At 34.7% G+C, this 26,071-nt stretch overlaps 1 pseudogene; it reads left to right on the top strand.

Moving 5' to 3' along the window:
• On the top strand, positions 1 to 26,071 carry LOC129630325 (alpha-enolase-like; annotated as a pseudogene).

A 26,071-nucleotide genomic window follows, 5' to 3' on the forward strand; every position in this document is an offset into this window, starting at 1 on the left:
ATGACCTGTCAACTGAACAGCAGTAACCTGCTAGGGATGCACAATTGTGCTAAGGTACAAGATAGAATAAGAACAAAAGTGTACCTATAGGGAGATGCATCAATTATGTTTGAATGCAGTAAACTGAAAGAATAGGAAGTAGGAAGTTAGATTATGTAGAAAATTTCTTGTTGTTTCTCAGTTTTGTCCAACTCTTTTGTGACCCCATAGACTACTCACCTGGCTTTACGGTCCATGGAATTTCCCAGGCAAGAATATTGGAATGGGATGCCATTTCTTTCTCCAGGGTATCTTCCTGACCCAGTTATCATACCCACATCTCCTGCATTGTAGGCGAATTCTTTATTGCTGATACACCAGGATATGAGGCAAGCAAATTTATTTTCAAGGTATTGATGAATATAGCCCTTTCCACGATAAACTCACAGATACATAAGAGAGATCCACTACTGAATCCTTATTCTTCACTGAGTTTGGGAACATTAATTAAAGTAATCAAACAGACATACTTCAGTCTGACAGCAAGATGGTAGTTGCAACATAGTTTTTCAATCTCCTTTAATATCCAGCAGAAATGTAGTAATTAGGCACTTCTGGTCAACTGTTAGGCAGGAAAATTTAAAAGACCATAAAGGACATTCTGATACCCTTCAAGTAGGGGAAAATTAAAATATTTATGTCTGCATTTTACATGACATTTTTTCAAATGAAAAAGATAATTGAGTCTTTTGGACTTCGGGATGGAGAGGTGTTCGCATAGATTTTGATTTATAGTTGAATGGAGAGGACTACTAAAGGAGGCAGTTCTGAGGCAAGCCAGATCCTATGACTCCTGAAAGTCAACAATAAAATCTTTTCTGACCAAAGTCATGCACTGAGGAGTATGTCTTGTGAGTAGAATCTAAATATAGAGTAGGATATAGACTCTAGAGCAGAGGAAAGAAAAGCAGAAGAAAAACCCATCTCCCATGAAAAATTAATGAAGGCAAAATTTAGTCCCATGTAATAACTTTCTTGGGGAAAAATATAGAGAGCAGTTGTATTATTTTTGTTATGGCTGCTATAACAAAGTACCACAGACTGGGTAGCTTAAATAGAATTTTATTTCCTCATAATTTTCAGGGCTAGAAGATTGAGATCAACTTGCTAGCTGGGTTGACTTTGTCTGAGACCTCTTATCTTTGGTGTGTACATGACCATCTTCTGTGCTTTTATAACAGTGGCCCTCAACCATTTTGGCACCAGTGACTGGTCCCATGGAGGACAATTTTTCCAGACTGAGGTGGGAGGGATGGTTTCAAAATGAATCAAGCACATTATTTATTGTACACTTTATTTCTATTGTTATTACATCATGATATATAATGAAATTATAAAACACACCATGATATAGAATCAGTGGGCGCCCTGAGCTTGTTTCCTTGTAACTAAGGAGGACACACCCTAGATCCCTTGCATGCACAGTTTACAGAAGTGTTTGCACTCTTATGAGATTCTGTTGCCACCACTGATTTGACAGGAGGCAGAGCTCAGGGAATGATGTGAACAATGGGGAGCAGCTGTGAGTACAGATGTAGCTTTGCTCACTGACCTGCCGCTCACCTGCTACTGTGTGGCCTGGCTTTTAACACACTATGGATGAGTATGGAGCCATAGTCCAGGTGTTGCAGACCTCTGCTTTATAGGGTCTTTCCTCTGTGTCTTGGAGAAGGCACCCCACTCCAGCACTCTTGCCTGGAAAATCCCATGGACGGAGGAGCCTGGTGGGCCGCAGTCCATGGGGTCGCTAAGAGTCGGACAAGACTCAGCGACTTCCCTTTCACTTTTCACTTTCATGCATTGGAGAAGGAAATGGCAACCCACTCCAGTGTTCTTGCCTGGAGAATCCCAGGGACGGGGGAGCCTGGTAGGCTGCCGTCTATGGCGTCTCACAGAGTCGGACACTACTGAAGCAACTTACCAGCAGCAGCAGCAGCAGCCTCTGTGTCTATGTCCTAATCTCTTATTTTTATAAGAATAGGAGTCGTATTGGATAAGGGCCAACCCTGTGCTGTGTTGTGCTGTGCTCAGTGGCTCAGTCCTATCCCACTCTGCGACCCCACCCTAATGTCCTCATTGAACTTTAAAGATTTATCTCCAAGCTTAGTCACATTCTGAAATACTGGAGGTTAGGACTTGAACATATAAATGGGAATGTAGGGGTGGGGATTGAGCCCTTAATACTAATAAACAGGATAACACTCCTGCAATGAAAGCATGCCCAAGAGACATGCACAAAAAAACAGATAAAAATTTTACCTTACTCTTGCAAAATTTTTTAAAGTTTCAAAGAAACTATTAGGAATTATGAAAAACAGCATCAATTAACGTTAAAAAAAATCGAGACATGATATTGGACATGATGATGTAAAAAGACATCTGATCATGTTAGAAATATGGAAATAAAATTTAAAGTGAAAGGGTAAACAAATAAGTATTTAGATAATATTGAAAGAGGAAAATACATTCAACACTATATATATATATATATATATATATGTATATATATATATATATATCTGGCAAAATCAACCTAGAGTGAATAAAACGTAACACTTTGAAATTTTCTAGCAAAATTGTTATACTTAAGAGCAAAAGGAAAAACATCCTTGAGCTTTCAGACAAAATGTTCATATACGAAGAAAATAAAATTATACTGACATTAGACTTTGAACAGTAATGTTTTGTACCAGAAAACTGTGTAAGAGTCTAAGGAAAGAAAGTATGATTAAAAGATATTATATCTATCCATATAAAGTCCATGAACAGATTTTAAGAATATGAAAGAACACAGGAATAGTGTTTCTAAAAGTTCTTCCTTAAGAAGTCTAGAAAATTTTCTTTAGAAAATGAAAGTAACTGAGGATATCGACTTGAAACTGGTGAAAAACCTTGAAAAAATTTATTTCTATAAGAAAAAGGCTAAGTGATAAACACAAGGGAGATGATGAAGTATGTGTAACTTAAATGCCCTGCCATTCTAGTTAAAGCAGAAGTGGTTTAGAAAATTGAGAGAGACATGAAAGCAGAGTCAATTCACTGATTTCCTTTAAATATTAACTTGGAGTAAAAGATTAAATTGAATTTGGAGGAATGAGCGAGAAGGAAGAAAAAGTTGCTAGTTAAACTTAATATTCTTTGTAAAGAGAAACAATAGACAATATTTTTTAAGTGAGAAGACTAAGAATATTCTAAAAATTATTAGTATAAAGTAACCATTAATCTAGAATTATAAGCCTTTCTAAATATTAAAATATATGATACAAGAATAAATGACCACATATTGATACATCTATATGTGAATAAGAATTTAAAATATGAGATTAGATGATACATATATTAATTATAGCAATAAATAAATCAGCTTAAATTATCAAAAGAAAGAAAATATTTTTATTAAAAATTATGCTCTATGCAAGGGACAGACCTAAAGAAGAAAAAAAAAACCTTCAAAAGTGATAAAAATAAGCCCAAATGAAAAGTAAATAGAGGTTAAAATCTTGATATCTTATAAAGTAAAATTTAGACGAATAAAACAGTATAAAATAATGAAATTACAATTTTTTAAAAGTTAAAAACAATATTTATTAGTGAAATTATGTCACTAATTTTATGCAAATAACGAAACAGTTCTAATCAGCAATTATAGCCATGACAAGAAGAAATGTTTAAAAAGTACAATTGAATACATCTCTTCTTATCTAAAGCAGATCAAATGAGCAAATTTTATAAAGGCATTGAAGTACTGAACACTTACATTAATAACTTAGATCTTATATATTGAAATCTTAACCAAGAGATATTGCACTTCTTTAACTGCAAAGAAAATGTTCATGAAAATTGATCATTTTTATGCCATAGAGGAAATCTTAATACATTCCCCAAAATAGAAATAAAATATAGAACATTCTCTGAACAATTTTCAATAAAACTAGGAATACATAACAAAATTGAAAAACATAAATTTTTTCTACCCAGAAATTAACATACAGCATTAACTCTTTGATGAAACTGGAAATAGACATCAAACTGCAATATGTCTCAAAATTTTAGCAAGCCATATCATAATCTGAGATACAATTGAAGTAATTATCAGAGGAAATTTAATAGAATTAAATTACATCAATGACAACTAGAAAAATAAGACAAATACTATTTTTTTTTTAATTATTTAAAAGCCTGTAGTAAATTAATGGACTTCCCTGGTGGCTCAGATAGTAAAGAATCTGCCTGAAATGCAGTAGTGAATAAAACCAAAAGAAAACAGAAAGAACTTGAGGGAATTGTCACTTAAATTAAAGTATGCCTTAGATTATTGGTACTAAATCTGTGAAGAAACAGAATTCCTACCCTCATGAAGTTTTTAGACAACTTGAATAAAACAGTCAGTTTAGGAAGGTAGATTTTTTTTTCTTCTAAAGTTGCAGTGTTCAGATAACAATTATTAACACAATATGGACATAATTTGACCATACATGCAAACCTTTAATATTTTATTATTTGAGATTTATAACAGAGATAGTGCTTATCAATAGACACAAAGTGAATCCCCAATTTCAACACAGTTTCCTCATATAAATAATTTGCAGTATATTTACTGTTTATTTCAGGAAAGTAAGTGTTTTTCTTTCTAGAATCTATTAAAATATTATTTTCCTGTACATTCAACGTTTGTAAGAACAGTTTGATGGATATAATGATTTCTGTTTGATCAATATTAATTTAAAGCTGCTGGATATCCTTGGAGAGCTAATCAAGAAGGTGAAAATTTTTCTACGTTAATGTTGTCAAGTGACAGTAGATTTAAGAGGTAATGAACATTATTTACTTAAAAAGAAAATGTTTTCCCTTATGCAATTACTGTTAGAGGAATCATTAGCTACAACAAAAGCTCTATGAGTCAGTTAAACATATGTCTCATTCCATAATTTATACTTCTTCTTAACAGTCTGTGATCCCTTGGGTCACGATTACTTTAGAAATACAAAGAGAACCCTAAACTAAATAATTTCTGTTATAAAATGAACATGTAAATTATCTGCTAAATTACTTGTACTTAATTAGTAATTTTGCATAATGATATACATTCTCTTTGGGTCTCTTCAGACTCTGACAGATAATACTTAACAAATGTTACTTAAGTTCCAATTACAGCACAAACCTTGTAGAAGTGCACTATTAATCTAAATATGCAAACGTGACCAATCCTGGTATTCCTCAGGCAAGCTGTCATTCAACATTCCTAGGAAAGGGTACCTTGGCTCCCTCTGCATGTACTGTTTCCGTTTCGTGTTTCTTACATAAGAGGCCAGAAATGTCCTTTTTTTTGAAAGTTTGTAAGTGAATAGCACTTTGTACAAATATTAGAATTAGCTCATTTCAGTTTTATTTTGGGAATTAAAATTTAAAAACTTAAAAATTTAAAAAATTGTTTATCTTCTGATGTAAAAGCTTCTTTGGTAGTTAACATTAAAATAACCATGTAAGACATGGCTGCTTCATCACATCCCGACAGTGTTCCCCTTGATTTGTTCAACCTTGTTCAAACTAACCAAACCGTTACTTTGTTTCTTAAGCTATGTCATGGAATTCACTTAGAAGAGCAATGCATTTAACTCAAATAAAAGGATCAAAATATAAAATATGTGTTTAACTAAGAGATATTAATTGAATGCCTACAATGTGTCAAGCTAAGTCTTGGAGATGGAGCAGTGAAGATTGCAGACAAGTTTTCCCCTCTTTAAGAAAGGGCAAATTCAGATTATGTATGTATATATAGATGCATGTTATGTGTGTGAAACTGTATGTATGTGTGTGGATGAGAGAGAAAAATAGATAATGGATGACTAGAGGAACAAAATAATATATGATCAGAGCTTATAAAGTAAAAATATAAAGGGTTATTTAATAGAAACTTACTGAAATAAAATATCAGTCAGGGTTAAATAGGGCCTAGAACTGCATTCCCTTTTATACATATATACAAAATAGATTTTATACAGCTTTCATTTACATCAAAGTTAAGTACTGAGTAAATTTAGCAGAGATTGAACTTTGCTTTGTTTGGAGGTTAACCAGGAATTGTTTAGCATTTTGAAAAATCATCTCATCTTTGGTAATATAATTTGTGATATATGAGTCATCAATACACTTCTGCACTGTATTGACACATATCACATATATATCACACACACACACACACATATATATATATATGCATCACATAGACACATATCAGTCTATGATTGCATCAGTACAATAATGGTAATTTTAGATCTTATTTTAAAATGTTGGGCTTCCCTGTTGGCTCAGCTGGTAAAGAATGCTAAATATAAAGAAAAATATCAACATTATTTGGTTGAATTTTGTTGTTGGTTTTTATCCAACTTCATTCTAAAATGATAATATATTGACATTTTTTTCTAGTTAAGCAACAAAAATATCAAGAGTGAATGCAAATTTTAAAAAGAAACACTGACCACACAATTCTGATATTTAAAGACATTTTTGAAAAGTATTGCACTGTCATTGAGATGTTCAAAAAGTCTTAAATCTAGAATGATCAAGCCTTCTTTTCTTTCTTATATGGAGTACAAATAATATGAAACAGGATGAACTATGCAATATTAAGGCTTCTCAGGTGGCTCAGTGAATAAAGAATCTGCCTACAATGCAGGAGACTCAGGAGATATGGGTTCAATCTGGGTCAGGAAGATCCTCCAAAAGGAGTGCATGGCAACCCACTCTAATATTCTTGTATGGAGAATCCCATGGAAGGGATCCTGAGGGCTATAGTCCATAGGACTGCAAAGGATCAGACATGACTGAAATGACTGAGCATGCACGCAATACAATAGTAGAGAAAATTTTATCTTGCCAGCTGTATATTAAGTAATTTGTATTGCGGTGATAGTCCAAATGTAATAATTTATTTCTTTTCATTGAACAAAATTACTGTTTTTATATAAATCAATGAGAAAGCAAAAGTAAATGAAGTATATAACAAGCTGAGGTTACCATACACACACTTCAAAAAGAATGAAAAAATAATAGAGGAGATGTCATTTAGAATAACAGACTGTGGTACACAGAGTTTGTCAATATTTGAAACCTTTAAAATCAGTTCACAGAAAAAAAAAAATTCCCACTTCCAATGACACTGTTTGTACAACAGATGGAACAGTAACTCGGGTTAGTGGGTAACACAGCTTTACAGCCAACTTAAAAAAGAAACACCAGGTGTTTTAGCAATTTATTGTATTATTCATCAACAGCACTTAGTTGCCAAGAACTTTGAAAAAGACTTCAAAAATCAATGAAGTTACTGAGCTATTAATGCATAATGTATCATAATAATAAATGTAAAATGTATAGTAATCTCTAGAATGATAGATTATTTAGTAACCTTTTATTACCATTTGAGCTACAGTGATCTTTCAAAGAAACTTTAAAAAAATATTAAGTTTAAAAAAATAAAATAAAATTGAAGAACAAAAAATAAATAAAAAAAATAAAATCTTGCATTATAAATAAAAAAAATATTTTCACCATTTTATTGTTGATTTTTTCAGTGAAAAATTAAAAATTGAAACTAAAATACAGCAAATGGAAAATAAATTTTTTGGATATATTTACAGAGTTACAATAAATCTGTCTTGGGCTACATGGAAATGAGGTATATCTCATGAAAGTGTGGGGAATAATCAGGGAATTACTAAAACCTGTATGTAATAAAATAGTCTTACTCATGAGAATTTTTAGTTTCCCATACTGGTTGAAATTTGATGGGGATGTACTTAAAATGATTTGGAAGCATTTGCTATTATTTTTTTGGTTGCTGTCAAAAATTATGATTCTAAGTCAACATAACCTTAAATATTGAATTTATTTGAAGTGAATGAGGAATGTGTTAGCCAAACATTTGGAGGAAGAATTAATTGATGTAGAAAATGACTTTATGGCATAAGAATGACAAAAGGAGTTGAGTTATAAAATCTTTTGCATCCAGTTAAGACTTTTATGCTCATTTCTTTGGGAAAAAATGCATATACCTATAAATTACATGTACATTTGCAGCTACATGTTTATTTGAAAATAATTTTACATTGGTAGTGTTTAAAAAGAAACTGCAAATGTTTAACAGGGTATTTGAGAGAGTTATCAACAAAATTATTTCCTAAGTAAATTTAAATAATACTAAATTAGCAGTGACTCAAGAAAAGTTGTGGTTATATTGAAATTCATTAATAGAATATGTTTTAATATATTTAATATCACTTTTGTCAACATGTTTTTTGTTTTTGTCCAAAAATGATAAATCTATATTATGTAAGTTATATACTAAAATTATTATTTTTATTTTCATTGGTTTCCAAATATAATCTGATACTGACACCAGTGTTTGCCTCACAACTTTCACACAGTTTTGTTTTATTGTTTTTAATTTATTTTTTTTGTTCTTCTCTCCCTCACTCTGTCCCTCCCTCTCTCTCCTTTCCTTTCTTCCCTCCATCCTTTCTTCTTTCCTACTTTCCTTTCTCAGCTTCTTATATGGAGCAGCACTACTAGTCTTAAATTATTTTATGTATACCCAAGCACTGAACTACTGCATTTTTTTTCTAATGTAGCCTTGCTCAAATTTTATACTTTGAAATACATTTTTAATAAATAAATCACCTTTCTTGCTATTATCCTTACATTACAATCTGATTAATAAAATATATTTTTAAATTAAGTGTTCATAAAATTATTATCAATGAACTTGGTTTCAGAATAAGTGTAAATTATGAAATTTTATTATAAATATGCTCAAGAGTCAGACATGACTGAGCGACTGACCTGAACTGAACTGAATAAAATTAAGAATTATTGACTTGTCTCTACATGTGTTAAAATAAAAATCAGTTTTTCACAAGTCTCAAATATTTCAAGGGATGAAATTTAATAAAATTTTATTTCCTTTCATGTAGAATTTGGGGCCAATATAGCCACTTTACTGGAGTGGCATCTGAACTCCTTTTATATTGCTTGGTTGCCCTTTACAACACGGCTTCCAATGCCATGTTATTCCAGCTGTTATCATCCCATCTCCTTACTAGCTAGAAAGGAGGCGGGGGAAAGAAAGAGGACAGAGGTCAATTTGCTTATCTCTTTCTAAAGCACCAGCATGTTTCTTAACACAGGCACACATGTTCTAAATTAAAATGCTCTTTATTAATTAAAAAAAAAAAAGGAATAGAACTGTTGCTGACTATTTACAATGGCCAAGACATAGAAGCAGCCTAGATATCCATTGGCAGATGAATGTATAAAGAAGTTGTGATACCTGTATACAATGGAACGTTACTAGGCCATAAAAAGGAATAAAGTTGAGTTAGTTGTAGTAAAGTGGATGAACCTGGAGCCTGTTTATACTGAGCGAAGTTGGTCAGAAAGAGAAAAACAAATATCATATATTAGTACATATATATGGCATCTAGAAACATGGCACTTATAAAGCTATCTTCAGGGAAGGAATGGAGATGCAGATATAGAGAATGGACTTGTGTATACAACGAGGGAAGGAGAGAGTAGGATGAACTGAGAAAGTAGCATTGACATGCATACACCATGATGTGTAAAATGGATAGCTAGTGGAAAGCTGTTATATAACAGAGGGAACCCAGCCTGGCACTCTGTGATGACCTGGGAGGGGAGGAAGTGGGGGTGGGAGGGAGGCTTACAAGGAAGGGGATAAATATATATAGATATGACTGATTCACATTGTTGTATGGCAGAAACCAACACAACATTGTAAAGCAATTATCCTTCAATTAAAAATTCTTAAAAGATTTCTTAAAAAAGTGAAAAAAAATAATATTGCAAGACAATATACTTATTGGATGACACTTAGCTGACACTGAAGCACAAAATAAGATAATAAGCAATTTTCAAGTAGGTTTGTGTCTTGTTTTTTAAAATGTATCACCTAGAACAATACTTATGCATATATAAGAAATAAATAAATGTGTGAAAAATGAGTGGTGTGAAAAAATAAATGATATAAAGGAAAGGTCACATGGAGGTAATAAGAGGTTAACAAGATAAACACTTGATGATTAACTTTTATTTTCTTAATATGGAGTAATTCCACTCTTTTTATTTATCAGTGTTGGTTGGTTTTAAATACCACAAATGTGCTTAATTTGAGGACCATCTGTGGGGTTATTAAACTTCCATGTTTCTTACAATTGCATTCAAATGAAGACATCTGAATTTTTATGAACCATCATTTTTTTTTTCTATTGACTCTTTAGTTATCTGCTCTTTCAACAAGGAAGTGAACTGGTTAAAAGTAAGTTACATAGAAAGTTTTCTAGTTATTTTTCACTTATTCCTGTCTTTTACAAAGGTCTCTACTTGAAATGATTAAAAGGAAGAAGAAGAAATCTCATATTTAAATAAAAAGTCCAGTGTGTTTGCCAAACCAATGTAAAGTAAATATTGAATGCACAACTTATGTTTTTCTAGAATATCCAAGTTCGGCTGTTAAAAGTATATAGTCACAATCGGCATTAACAAAAGAATTTGGTGCACTTCAACTTAATCCACACAATTGCATTAACTCTTGCCCCCAACAAATTCAATGCCCTGATGCTGGAAATTCTCAGTATATGTTTATAAACATGATCTTTTTAAGACTGTCACATGGAACCTGAGTGTTCATATATTAAAAGTTTTATCACAACTGTCTTACCAAAACTGAGGCAAATGTTGCCTTATTTTTTGCTCTGGCTGCAAAATATTGCCTCCTATTCTGCTTAACAAGTGGTGAGCCTGGATTCTATATTCTTGAAACAAGATGACACAACTTGTCTATCTATCCTTTTATTTCTGAAACTTATCTTTACAGATAATCACCCCCTGATTTTGGGTTTCTCAAGTGACTGCCCTACAGAAAACAATCAGTTTATTTCTGTTCAGTCACTCAGTCATGTCCAATTCTTAGCATTCCCATGGACAGCAGCACACCAGGCTTCTCTGTCCATCACCAACTCCCAGAACTTATGCAAACTGATGTCCATCAAGTCAGTGATTCCATCCCACCAACTCATTCTCTGTCATTCATTCTCTTCCCGCCTTAAATCTTTCCCAGCATCACGGCCTTTTCCAATGAGTCAGTTCTTCGCATAAGGTGGCTAAAGTATTGGATCTTCAGCATCAGTTGTTATAAAGACAATTCGGGACTGATTTCCTCTAGGAATGTTTGGTTGGATCTCCTTGCAGGCCAAAGGACTCTTAAGAGTTTACTCCAACACCACTGTTCAAAACCATCAATTCTTGAGCACTCAACTTTCTTTATAGTCCAACTCTCACATTCATACATAACTACTGGAAAAACCAGTTTAGTCTGTCTGACTAGACAGACCTTGGTTGGCAAAGTAATGTCTCTGCTTTTTAATATGCTGTCTAGGTTGGTCATAGCTTTTCTTCCAAGGAGCAAGTGTCTATTAATTCCATGGCTGCAGGCAACATCTCTAGTGATTTGGGGCCTCCCCAAAATATACTCATCACTGTTTCCATTGTTTCCCCATCTTTTTCCCATAAAGTGATGGGACCGGTTGCCATGATCTTAGTTTTCTGAATGTTGAGTTTTAAGCCAACATTTTCACTCTCCTCTTTCACTTTCATCAAGAGGCTCTTTAGTTCTTCACTTTCTGCCATAAGGGTGGTGTCATCTGTATATCTGAGATTATTGATATTTTTCCCAGCAATCGTGATTCTAGCTTGGGCCATCCAGCCTGGCATTTTGCATGATGTATTCTGTGTATAAGTTAAATAATCAGGGTGACAATATACAGCCTTGATGTACTCCTTTCCTGATTTGGAACCAGTCTGTTGTTCCATGCCCAGTTCTAACTGCTGCTTCCTGAACTGCATACAGATTTCTCAGAAGGCAGGTCAGGTGGACTGGTATTCCCATCTCTTTCAGAATTTTCCACATTTGTTGCAATCCACACAGTCAAAGGCTTTGGCATAGTCAATAAAGCAGAGTAGATGTTTTTCTGGAACTCTCTTGCTTTTTCCATGATCCAACAATGTTGGCAATTTGATCTCTGGTTCCTCTGCCTTTTCTAAATCCAGCTTGAACATCTGGACGTTCACGGTTCACCTACTGTTGAAGCCTGGCTTGGAGAATTTTGAGCATTATTTGCTAGCGTGTGAAATGAGTGCAATTGTGTGATAGAACAGTCTTTGGTGTTGCCTTTCTTTGGGATTGGAATGAAAACGGACCTTTTCCATCCTTGTGGCCACTGCTGAGTTTTCCAAATTTGCTGCCTTATTAAGTGCAGCACTTTCACAGCATCATCTTTTAGGGTTTGAAATAGCTCAACTGGAATTCCATCACCTCCCCTAGGTTTGTTTGTAGTGATGCTTCCTAAGTCCCACTTGACTTCACATTCCAGGATGTCTGACTCTAGGTGAGTGATCACACCATCGTGATTATCTGGGTCATGAAGATATTTTTTGTATAGTTCTTCTGTGTATTCTTGCCACCATTTCTTAATATCTTCTGCTTCTGTTAGGTCCATACCATTTCTGTCCTTTATTGTGCCCATCTTTGCATGAAATGTTCCCTTGGAATCTCTAATTTTTTAAAGAGATCTCTAGTCTTTCCCATTCTATTGTTTTCCTCTATTTTTTTTGCATCAATCACTAAGGAAGGCTTTTTTTTTATCTCCCCTTGCTATTCTTTGGAACTCTGCATTCAAATGGGTATATCTTTCGTTTTCTCCTTTGCCTTTCACGTCTCTTCTTTTCTCAGCTATTTGTAAGGCCTCCTCAGACATCCATTTTACCTTTTTGAATTTCTTTTTCTTGGGGATGATATTGATCACTGCCTCCTGAACAATGTCATGAGCCTCCATTCATAGTTCATCACGCACTCTGTCTATCAGATCTAATCCCTTGAATCTGTTTGTCACTTCCACTATACAATAGTCGTAAGAGATTTGATTTAGGTCATACCTGTATGATCTAGTGGCTTTCCCTACTGTATTCAATTTATGTCTGAATTTGGCAATAAGTAGCTCATGGTCTGAGCCACAGTCATCTCCTGATCTTGTTTTTGCTGACTGTACAGAGCTTCTCCATCTTCAGCTGCAAAGAATATGATCAATCTGATTTCAGTATTGACCATCTGGTGATGTCCATGCATAGAGTCTTCTCTTGTGTTGTTGGAATGGGTGTTTGCTATGACCAGTGCATTCTCTTGGCAAAATTCTATTAGCCTTTGTCCTGCTTCATTCTGTACTCCAAGGCTAAATATGCCTGTTACTCCAGGTATCTCTTGACTTCCTACTTTTGCATTCCAGTCACCTATAATGAAAAAAACATCTTTTGGGGGTGTTAGTTCTAGAAGGTCTTATATGTCTTCATCAGATCAGATCAGATCAGCCGCTCAGTCGTGTCCGACTCTTTGCGACCCCATGAATCGCAGCACGCCAGGCCTCCCTGTCCATCACCAACTCCCAGAGTTAAGTCAGACTCATGTCCATCGAGTCAGTGATGCCATCCAGCCATCTCATCCTCTGTCGTCCCCTTCTCCTCTTGCCCGCAATCCCTCCCAGCATCCAAGTCTTTTCCAATGAGTCAATTCTTCACATGAAGTGGCCAAAGTACTGGAGTTTCAGCTTTAGCATCATTCCTTCCAAAGAAATCCCAGGGCTGATCTCCTTCAGAATGGACTGGTTGGATCTCCTTGCAGTCCAAGCGACTCTCAAGAGTCTTTTCCAACACCACAGTTCAAAACCATCAATTCTTTGGTGCTCTGCCTTCTTCACAGTCCAACTCTCACATCCATACATGACCACAGGAAAAACCATAGCCTTGACTAGACGAACCTTTGTTGGCAAAGTAATGTCTCTGCTTTTGAATATGCTATCTAGGTTGGTCATAACTTTCCTTCCAAGGAGTAAGCGTCTTTTAATTTCATGGCTGCAGTCACCATCTCCAGTGATTTTGGAGCCCAGAGAAATGAAGTCTGACACTGTTTCCACTGTTTCCCCATCTATTTCCCATGAAGTGGTGGGACCGGATGCCATGATCTTCGTTTTCTGAATGTTGAGCTTTAAGCCAACTTTTTCACTCTCCACTTTCACCTTCATCAAGAGGCTTTTGAGTTCTTCTTCACTTTCTGCCATACGGGTGGTGTCATCTGCATATCTGAGGTTATTGATATTTCTCCCGGCAATCTTGATTCCAGCTTGTGTTTCTTCCAGTCCAGCGTTTCTCATGATGCACTCTGCATATAAGTTAAATAAACTGGGTGACAATATACAGCCTTGACGTACTCCTTTTCCTATTTGGAACCAGTCTGTTGTTCCATGTCCAGTTCTAACTGTTGCTTCCTGACCTGCATACAAATTTCTCGAGATGCAGGTCAGGTGATCTGGTATTCCCATCTTTTTCGGAATTTTCCAGTTTATTGTGATCCACACAGTCAAAGGCTTTGGCATAGTCAATAAAGCAGAAATAGATGTTTTTCTGGAACTCTCTTGCTTTTTCCATGATCCAGCAGATGTTGACAATTTGATCTCTGGTTCCTCTGCCTTTTCTAAAACCAGCTTGAACATTAGGAAGTTCACATATTGCTGAAGCCTGGCTTAGAGAATTTTGAGCATTACTTTACTAGCGTGTGAAATGAGTGCAATTGTGCAGTAGTTTGAGCATTCTTTGGCATTGCCTCTCTTTGGGATTGGAATGAAAACTGACCTTTTCCAGTCCTGTGGCCACTGCTGAGTTTTTCAAATTTGCTGGCATATTGAGTGCAGCACTTTCACAGCATCATCTTTCAGGATTTGGAATAGCTCAACTGGAATTCTGTCACCTCCACTAGCTTTGTTCGTAGTGATGCTTTCTAAGGCCCATTTGACTTCACATTCCAGGATGTCTGGCTCTATGTCAGTGATCACACCATCGTGATTATCTGGGTCATGAAGATCTTTTTTGTACAGTTCTTCTGTGTATTCTTGCCATCTCTTCTTAATATCTTCTGCTTCTGTTAGGTCCATACCATTTCTGTCCTTTATCGAGCCCATCTTTGCTTGAAATGTTCCTTTGGTATCTCTGATTTTCTTGAAGAGATCTCTAGTCTTTCCCATTCTGTTGTTTTCCTCTATTTCTTTGCATTGATTGCTAAAGAAGGCTTTCTTATCTCTTTTTTCTATTCTTTGGAACTCTGCATTCAGATGCTTATCTTTCCTTTTCTCCATTGCTTTTCACTTCTCTTCTTTTCACAGCTATTTGTAAGGCCTCCCCAGATAGCCATTTTCCTTTTTTGCATAGAACTGTTTAACTCAGCTTCTTCAGCTTACTGGTTGGGGCATAGACTTGGGTTACTGTGATACTGAATGGTTTTCCTTGGAAATGAACCAAGATCATTCTGTCATTTTTGAGATTACCTATGAACTGCATTTCAGAATCTGGTGTTGACTATGAGGGCTACTCCTTTCTTCTAAGAGATTCTTGCCCACGGTAGTAGGTGTAATCGTCATTTGAGTTAAATTCACCCATTCCAGTCCATTTTAGTTCACTGATTCCTAAACCGTTGACATTCATTCTTGCCATCTCCTGCTTGACCACTTCCAATTTGCCTTGATTCATGGACCTAACATTCCAGGTTCCTATATAATATCACTCTTTACAGCAGCAGACTTTACTTCTATTTCCAGTCACATACACAACTGGGTGTTGTTTTTGCTTTGGCTCTGTCTCTTCATTCTTTCTGGACTTAGTTCTCCACTGTTCTCCAGTACCATTTTGGGCTCCTACTGACCTGGGAGTTCATCTTTAGTTTTCTATCTTTTTGCCTTTTCATACTGTTCATGGGATTCTCAAGGAAAGAATACTGAAGTGGTTTGTCACTTCAGAGAAGTGAGAACAGAGATGGATACGTTTTGAGAGCAGAGATGGATACATTTTATTAATCTCACTCAAGCAGTTGTTTGCATTTGTGTCAGAAGAGTAATTGAGACACTGGTTGCCAATATCATCCAGATAATTCACTGAAACATCTATCTATATATATATTTTTTTCCCCCCCCTCCTTGTTCTTCTTTTCATTTATCATATCATTTTCCTAGATTTCTTACACAAGACCTTTTGGGGAAATGTATAATAGGCAATAAACACACACATTTTAAAATCACGTTTCTTACCTAATGCTATTTTTCTTAAACAATACTTATTTGCCTTGATTCTCATCTTTTCTTGAATAAGCACACTCAAAGGAGACTTCTAGATTCCTTGTGTAAGCATACCCTTGGTAATCAGTTCCAGTGGCTCATATAACATGGCAAAATGTATCTGATCATGGCTGAATCCCTCTTAGTTTATCCAGCTGAAACACTGGCCTTATGAATAATCAATATATCATCAATATATGCTCATGCCTAATTAAAAGTCTAATTGAACAATCAATAAAATATTAAATACTCTAGATAGATTAGCATGGTTATTATGAAAGATGTACATTCTTAATTTTTTGTGGGTTCATGCTAAGAATTTCTCCTAAATTAGACCTTTTTCATGACAGCAATATGGTTTCTTAATTCAAAAAGGTCTCTTATGCATACTAGATAATTAGTAATCTCATTATGACTTTGTGTTTGAGTTTTGGGGGGATTGTATGTGCTATCATGGATATTGGAATCTAGATTCCAGTCATAGTTCTGCCATTTTCTGTCTGGGTTTACCATATGAAAGTTTTGTTTAGTTTCAATGCTTTTTATTTTTTCTTTATAATGTGAGACTAATGGTGTCTAGATCTGAGAGCTACTATGGGAATTAAACAAGGGAAGGTACAGAAAAAAATACTTGGGAGATAAGTATTCCATAAACTGTAGTTATAGTTATTATTTTTGATTTGAGGAGATGTCAGTATTAGTTTATTGGTGAGTATATATTATTTAGCTTAGAAAATCTGTTCCAGAACACTGTTATTACTATTATTACCTTAAAACAACAACAGCAAAAAAACATGATTATTTTGCCAATAAAATAGATTATTTTCATGAATAGCAGAGGAATGAATGGCAATTTAGGACAAGCAATCCATAGCAAAAGCCAGTGGCAAATCTAATAAGCAAAGAACAGGAATGCTACTTCATAAAGGAAAAAGGAAATTCAGAGAGGTTATTGTGAACCAAGGTTCACTTATTAGGAGTTCAGGATGGTGTGGTGTTTCCCATTGGCTGGGCTGGATGCTGAGCAAGGAGAATTCTTTCTACGAGGGTCTATAATTAATGCTTCCTCTTGAGGTCTGTCACTGACTTGGAATGGTAGTGCCTGAGGGCTTCCCCTTCTGACCTCCTGACTCCATTTTAAGTGAAATTCCCTTTATTCTGTTTTACACATATCTATAAGTAAAACATAGGTAACATAAAATTCTACTGAGGGTATTATTTTTTTCCTATAATTATGTGAGTGAAATTGTAAATATTTGGGATATTAATTTATAATCATGCCTATTAGAATTACACTATACAATATAAAATGGTATTTATTTAAGAGAATGAATGTGTTAAAAGTTTATTGTGGTGATCATTTTGCACTATGTAAATGAATCAAATGCTCACATCATATACCTCAAACTTACATAAGTTATGTGTCAATGATATATCTAATAATGTTGGGGAAAAAATTAGGAAACAGGCCTATGTAATGTTTGTCTCTATAATAATTTCTAGAAATGTTTTTTAAAAAGAAAGACACAGAGGCAGAGATTTGTGTGATGTGTTTACCAGAACAAAGAAGGATCCTCCTTTGGAGACTTCATGGGAAGTATAGTCCTTCTGATACCTGATTTTGGACCTCTGGCCTCTAGCATTTCTGGAGATGCACTTGTCTCTAGAATGTGAGCATATGACTGACATTTTTCCTGATTAGATGCTTCCTTATTGAACTTGGATACAGAAATGAGCAACACATGGTGGCTGGTATACACTTGTTTTAAGAAGCACATAGCTTTCTTATCCATTCATCTGCTGATGACATCTAGGTTGCTTCCATGTCCTGGCTATTATAAACAGTGCTGCGATGAGCATTGGGGTACACGTGTCTCTTTCAATTCTGGTTTCCATGATGTGTATGCCCAGCAGTGGGATTGCTGGGTCATACGGCAGTTCTATTTCCAGTTTTTTAAGGAATCTCCACACTGTTCTCCATAGTGGCTGTCCTAGTCTGCATTCCCACCAACAGTGTAAGAGGGTTCCCTTTTCTCCACACCCTCTCCAGCATTTATTGCTTGTAGACTTTTGGATAGCCACCATTCTGACTGGCGTGGAATGGTACCTCATTGTGGCCATCAGCAGATAAATGGATAAGAAAGCTGTGGTACATATACACAATGGAGTATTACTCAGCCATTAAAAAGAATACATTTGAATCAGTTCTAATGAGGTGGATGAAACTGGAGCCTATTATACAGAGTGAAGTAAGCCAGAAAGAAAAACACCAAAGCAGTATACTAATGCATATATATGGAATTTAGAAAGATGGTAATGATAACCCTGTATGTGAGACAGCAAAAGAGACACAGATGTATATAACAGTCTTTTGGACTCTGTGGGAGAGGGAGAGGGTGGGATGATTTGGGAGCATGGCTTTGAAACATGTATAATATCATATGTGAAACAAATCGCCAGTCCAGGTTTGATGCATGATACAGGATGCTTGGGGCTGGTGCACAGGGATGACCCAGAGTAACGGTATGGGGAGGGAAGTAGGAGGAGGGTTCAGGATGGGGAACACCCATGGCAGATTCATGTTGATGTATGGCAAAACCAAATCAATATTGTAAAGTAATTAGCTTTCCATTAAATAAATTTATATTTATATTTAAGAACATTATATATTCAAGAACTATATTTAACATAACTATATTTAAGAACATTAATATAAATTAAGAAATTTATATTAAAGAACAAAATAAAACAAACAAAAAAGAACTGAAACAGAAATCTAGAGATTTTCAGGCAAAGACAAACAAGAAAACTTTCTATATGAAATAAAAAAAAAAACCTTAAAAAAATAAAAATAAAAATTAATTGCAACAGAAAAAAAAAAAAAAAAGAAGCACACAGGGTTTTCTGTTATTCAAGGGCAGCTGTGTGACATTTCCAAGGGGCACAGGCCCTGAGAGTCATGTGTGTAGAGCGATGGATGATACGGACATTACTGTCTGAGCTGGAGGAGTCCTATACCGTGGTTAGTTTTCTAGATTCCATGCATCTGATTGCTTTGTGCCAAGCTGTGAAGTATCCAGGATTGACTCTCAGGCACTCTTGAAAATGCTCTGAGATGTCTAAAATTCTTTAGGAAATCCCCCTCTGCTTAAATAAACTGGAATGGAATCTGTAAGAATATTTGTAGCTATATAGACTTGTTCCTCCTTTCTTGATTTATCTAATTAGATAGTGACCATTGACACCCTGCTCTGAAAAATGGGGTTTTTAGCACACTTATAGAATCTCCCAACTTATTTCCATTTGCAAAACTTTTCAGAAACGCATGGTTCTTTTTTTGGTTAGTTTTATATTTTTAAACTGTAGAACTTTCCCCTTAACTCATTACTCAGGAGTGGTATATACTTAGTCAGTTTCTTTCAATATAACCTTTTACTCTACAAATATCTCATTCACTGACAGTCATATTTTTTCAGTTGTCAAGACTTAAAACATTATATTCTGCTCTAGCCTTAATGTAAGAACACTGCTATTATTCTGTAAAGATTAAAGATTCTAAAGATTAAAATCCAAACAGTCAGCTTTTTAATTTATGATCCGTTGATTATTGGATGTTTTGGAAACAAGTATTGTGAATGGACTTGCAGAAAGAAGAAAACATCTATATCTCAGATGAAAAGAACAGACTTTTGGACTCAGTGGGAGAAGGAGAGGGTGGAATGATTTGAGAGAATAATATTGAAACATGTACATTACCATGTTTAAAATAGATGACCAGTGTAAGTTTGATGTGTGACGCAGGGCACCCAAAGCCAGTGCTCTGTGACAGCCTAGAGGGATAGGGTGAGGAGGGAGGTGTGGAGGGGTTTCAGGATGGGGTGACACATGTATACCTATGGCCAATTCATGTTGATGTACTGCAAAAACAATCATAACACTGTAAAGTAATCATCCCCCAATTAAAACAAATTTTCAAAAAGATATTAAAAAGAGGAGAAAATGTTATTTTATGAAATCAAATTTATAGCATTTAGTACTAGTCCAAGAAAACAAACAATAGATTTCATTTTCTTTTATCATATCACTTGCTCAAAATATTTCTTTTTCTCAATTTGATTCATATTTAAATTGTACCTTTTCAGTAATGTTTTGTTTTTCACAGAGTCTATGTCATCCCTATTTCTTGGATGAAAATAATATAATTATATTCCTTGGAAAGATGCAGAGGAAATAAATGCTCTCAAAATTTCATGTCTCAAATCATTTCTCTGCCTCATCTTGTTAATATTTAGTTACTTTAAAAATGTGTATACAGATGCATTCCTTAATAATTTTATATGATTTAATCAGAGTTCCTGTGGAGATTCTATACAAAGTCAGTTCTTATTCATTTTAAATAATCAGTCTTTCTTGGTTATTATTTTAGTGAACTTTTTTTTGATCTTTGGCTTTCTCAAAGCCTATTTATACATATCAACGTATTGTAACCCCTTTCACTCTTCTACTCACTTGTGTCTTTCAATTTGAAGACCACTGATTATTCCTGCCTTTGATAGCCCTTTTCTAGGCATTTATTTCCCTCTTCCATTATTGCTCTGATAAACTCCTTTCCCATGAAAATTGGAACCCCTATATTCATTGGCCCTGTCGCAACTTTTTTTTCTATTTACATATATGTGTATATTTGAAGAGTGTTAGTAGCAGTTAGTAACTGTTAGTAACTTTTTCTTCCAGTTTTTTTTCTCTCTAAAAAATGCTTTAATGCATCTAAGCATTCCATTTTATTGGCTCACTTTAAAATTATTAACCTGTTTTTGACTAAAAGTTAATTTTTTCAAAAGTTAACTCCTTAACACGTCAAGGCTATTGATTTAGTTTTTAAAATTCTCTTCTTAAAATATATTCTCTCTCACTAAATTACCTACTTCTTTTTAACAATTTTCTAAATTATTTTTCTTGAAATTTCACTTTAGATAATATTGATTTTCCTTTGAAATCTGTTAATTTCTGGATGACAGTCCTTGTTTATAGATAACTGAAGTGAATTTTGTTTGCCATTAGGAAGTCATGTTTCCCTAGAAGGAGGCTTACCCTAGGTTTTTTTGTTTGTTTGTTTCTGGTGACTGTTGATTATAATTACAGGTAGTGGGTTGGATGATGGGGTCGGTAGACAGCACACGGTCAAGTTCTACCTCTGATATCCAACATATCCAATCCAGCCTCAAAAACTGTTCTTTCTTCACAACATCCTTTACCATAAACATGCACTGGATAATTATACTTTAAATAGATAGGTATAATTATTTTTCAAAGCCAAGCTAACTAGGAGATAGCACGAGAACAAAGCACACACACACACACACACACACACACACACACACACACACATGTAATGTAATGTGATGGGGAATATGTAATGTGACAGGGAAGCCTGGTGTGGTGCAGTCCGTGCGGTCAGAAGGAGTTGGGCACAACTTAGGGACTGAACAACAACATGTAATGTGATAGCACATTTATATTTACTTCCTAAGCATTTTATTTCATACACCACTAACTTTATCTAGAAATTTCTTTCCTAAAAATCTCCAATAAATTCAAAACAAAGTAAATGAAGCTCACAATTGTTGAAATTTTAATTACATACAGGCAGTTTTATACTAACAACCACTTCTTGATATTTATTTATTCATTCATTCATTTACTTTTTCATTTATTCTACTAAATCAATATTCCTTTCCTGTACTTGGTACTGAAATGAGTTGTAAGGGGTTGAGGATTGATATTCCTTTAAGTGAGGGAGATTCTGTGTATACATTTTGAAAACACATGGACTAATATAAAATATTACAGATTTTTTTAAAGTGATTCTAATGTGAGTGATATAGTGAGGGTTGTTCCTGATTATCAGAAGACACTGGGAAATATTGCTCCAATGGGATCCTTATAGGCATTTTGTAATATTGATGTTATAATGTTAGACATCTTGTCTGATTTATGTTGTGCTTTGTGTGTACTAAGTCATGTCCAACTTATTGAGACCTGTAGACTGTAGCCCACCAGGCTCCTCTCTAAGATCCATGGGATTTTACAGGCAAGAATGTTGTAGTGGGTTATCATTCCCTTCTCCAGGGGACCTTCCTGACCCAGAGATCGAACCCGCATCACCTGCGTCTCCAGTGTTGCAGGCAGATTCTTCACCCTTTGAGCCACAGGGGAAGCCCAATAGCAGGTTCTATTTTAAGCTTTGAATAGCTATTAACATTTAGAATTTACAGATAATAGATAAAATAATCTAGTCTGATTATCCTTGATCCTCATACACAGATCACTTCATAGGCAAAGCCTGTGCTTCTTCAGCATTATGGTTATCTGTTATAAGAGTCATTTTCTTGATCACTGTCCTATAAGATTTAAAGGTAATTAATGGGGGAACCTGATTTCTTTTATCAAAATTGTTTCTTAGTAAGTTCCTTCTCAATTAGAGATTTGTTTCATATAGGTGAATGTGTGGCAATTAAGAAACACAAACCAATATTTAGGCTTGTATTTCTCTATCAGAAACTATAAACAATTCAAAGTATACTTCAATAACTCAATTGTATGCAAGTCAACAATATAATAAGTTACTGTATGTTCTACCACAGAAAGATTTTTTTAAATTGAAGTATAGCTGATTTTTGACATTGCCTTAGTTTCAAGTGTACATCAAAGTGATTCAGTTATTTTCTTCAGATTATATTCCATTATATGTTATTTTTCAAGATATTGAATATAGTTTCCTGTGCCATATTGTAAATTCTTGTTGCTTATCTATATATAGTAGCTTATATCTATTTATATCATACTCCTAATTCATTGCTCCCTTCTTCTCTCTCCTCTTTGGTAGCCATAGTTTGTTTTCTATGTCTATGAGTCTGTTTCTGTTTTGTCTATAGATTCATTTGTGTTATTTCTTAGATTCTACATATAAGTAATATCATGGAGTATCTGTCTTTATCTGACTTATTTCACTAAGCGTTATAGTCCAAGTCCATCCATTTTGCTGCAGATAATAATATTTCATTCTTTTTTATGGCTGAGTAATATTCAATTCCACACTTTTAAACCATTTATTTATTGATGGCTATTTGATTATTCCCATTTCTTGGCTACTGTAAATAGTGCTGCACTAAACTCGGGGTGCAAGTATTCTTTTGAATTGGGCTTTTATTTTTTTTTTCTGGATATATAACCAGGAATAAGATTGCTGGATCATATGGTAGCTCCATTTTTAGCTTTTTAAGGAACCTCCAAACTGTTTTCCGTACACTCCTGCCAACAGTGTAGGACAGTTCTCTTTTCTCAAGACACTCCCCAGTGTTTATTATTTGTAGACTTTTTGATGATAGCCACTCTGAATGGTGTGGAATGATACCTCATTATAGTTTAGATATGCAGTTCTGTAATAATTAATGATAGTGAGCATCTCATCCTTGTTAGCCATCTACATGTCCTTTTTGTAAAAATGTCTATTTATGTCTTCTGTCCATTTTTGATTAGTTTGGTTTTTTTTTTGATATTTAATTGAATTAGCTGTTTGTATATTATGGATATTAACCCCTTGTCTGTCACATAATTTTAAATATTTTCTCCTGTGATTTAGTTTGTCAAAAACTATAGATTTTAAGTGTTCTTTATGTAGCTATGTGTTCTTAATCCTTAACCTTTTGAAGTCTGTGGTTGGTACTGATTATCTCATCTATCTTGTAAAAAAGATTATATGAGGAAACTTTGTAAATTATAATATTTGCATCGTTGATAGTGTTCAGAAACTGTTTTTTTTCCTCATGTTCAATAGCTAAAGAAATGATCTCAATATTATCCAGTTGATGTCAAACATATAAACAAGGAGTATGTTTTTGACAAAGTAAATAAAGCTTTCAAAAATAATATACACCTTCCAATGAAGTTTATCTTATAAGATATCTGGTATTTAAAAAAAATCTGTGATATTTATGCTGTTTGATTAGCATTGTAGTTCATGTATAAGATGGGAGAATATAATCAATGATTTAATTCAGAACTTTGGGTTAAAATGAGTGGGATTTCTTGAATAGAGTTAGCAATCTGGAGTTCCATTTCTTTATATTACCTTATTTTGTCTAGCACACTTTTTATTTTATAGTAAAATGAGAAGCCAAGCAAGAATAATAGGGACATTATGTTGAATATAAATAAAGGCAAGGTAAAGTGTAAAATAAAATAAATATGGATATGGGTGATATTGAAATAGAGTTCACCATAAAGTTTATGTCATAGTATGTTATGCAATCTATGAGTTTGCTGTTTCTATACAAATAATTTTTACTTTCACATAGATAATTAAAATGGATTCTCTTTGTTGTGTGAGTTTCTTTTTCCTTGATTCCAAATTAGTTCCCTTAGAGGGATGGTTCATTTTTCTGAAACAAAACAGAATTCACCATCTTTCTTTTTCCTCTTGGAGTAGGCTGAAAATTTTAAATTCCCTTTTAGTTTAGCCACTACTAATTCACCTATGATAACTTTAACATATGCAAAACATTGGAAAGACTCATTAAGAATAAAGAAGTTTGTATTTAGATAAACTAGAATATTGACTCTGGAAATTATATATAAATACATATAATCTTTAATTAAGGTGATTTTTATTCACCTTTAATAAATATTATCATGTGAGCAATTAAGTTTGAACATAAAATCTTCAAATACTTGTTGTACTCAAAATTGTGACTTGTGTTTTACTTATTGGACTAAATACTAATTTGCTCTATTAACTTTATAAAATTCCTTTAGATAATACTCTTGGCCTATACTATTGAGGAAATTATCTGTGCTAACTTAATTTGGGGAGGGACACTGGCCATCTGTAAGGCTAGGATTTTGAGAAGGGGTGTCTTGTACCTCCACATTGCTGACATGCTGGCAATTTGAAAGTCATCCTGTCAGTTCCAGCTTTCAGTGTGATCAGTGGTAGTTCTCATACTGGAAACAAGTTGGCCACATAGGAGTTTCTGATCCTCTCCTTTGGTGGAACAAACTTCAGGGAAGCCATGCATATTGGAGCAGAGGTTTATGACAACCTGAAGAATATCATCAAAAAGAAATATGGGAAAGATGCCACCAATGTGGGGGTGAAGGGAAATTTTCTCCTGGGGAAAAAAGAAGCCCTAGAATTGCTGAAGAATGAGGTCAGGACAGCTGGTATACCCATAAGGTTGTCAATGGCATGGACTTGACCACCTCTCAGTTCTTCAGGTCAGGGAAATATGACCTGGATGTCAAGTCTCCCAGTGGTCTCAGCAGGTACACCCACCTGACCAAATGTCAGACCCTTATAAGTCCTTCATCAAGAACTACCCAGCGGTGTCTATCAAAGACCTTTTTAATCAAAAAGATTGGGAAAATTGGCAGAAGTTCACTGCTAGGACAAGAATCCAGGTGGTGGGGAATGATCTCTCAGTGACCAGCCTGAAGCAGATTTCCAAGGCTGTGGTTGAAAACTCATGCAACTACCTCCTGCTCAAAGTGTACCGGATCATCTCATAGCCAATTCTCTTTGGGTGTGCAAGCTGGACCAGTCCAATAGGTGGGGTGTCATGGTATCTTATAACTCTGGGGAAACTGAAGGTATATGCATTGCCAACCTCATGGTAGAGACCTGCACTGGGCAGCTCAGGACTGATATACCTTGCCTATCCCAGTGCTTGACCAAGCACAACCAGATCCTCATAACTGCTGAAGAAGTGGGCAGCAAGGTTAAATTTGCTAGCAAGAGCTTCAGATAA

This window comes from Bubalus kerabau, chromosome 16 (genome assembly GCF_029407905.1).
Source record: "Bubalus kerabau isolate K-KA32 ecotype Philippines breed swamp buffalo chromosome 16, PCC_UOA_SB_1v2, whole genome shotgun sequence".
In the NCBI taxonomy this organism is placed as follows: domain Eukaryota; kingdom Metazoa; phylum Chordata; class Mammalia; order Artiodactyla; family Bovidae; genus Bubalus; species Bubalus kerabau.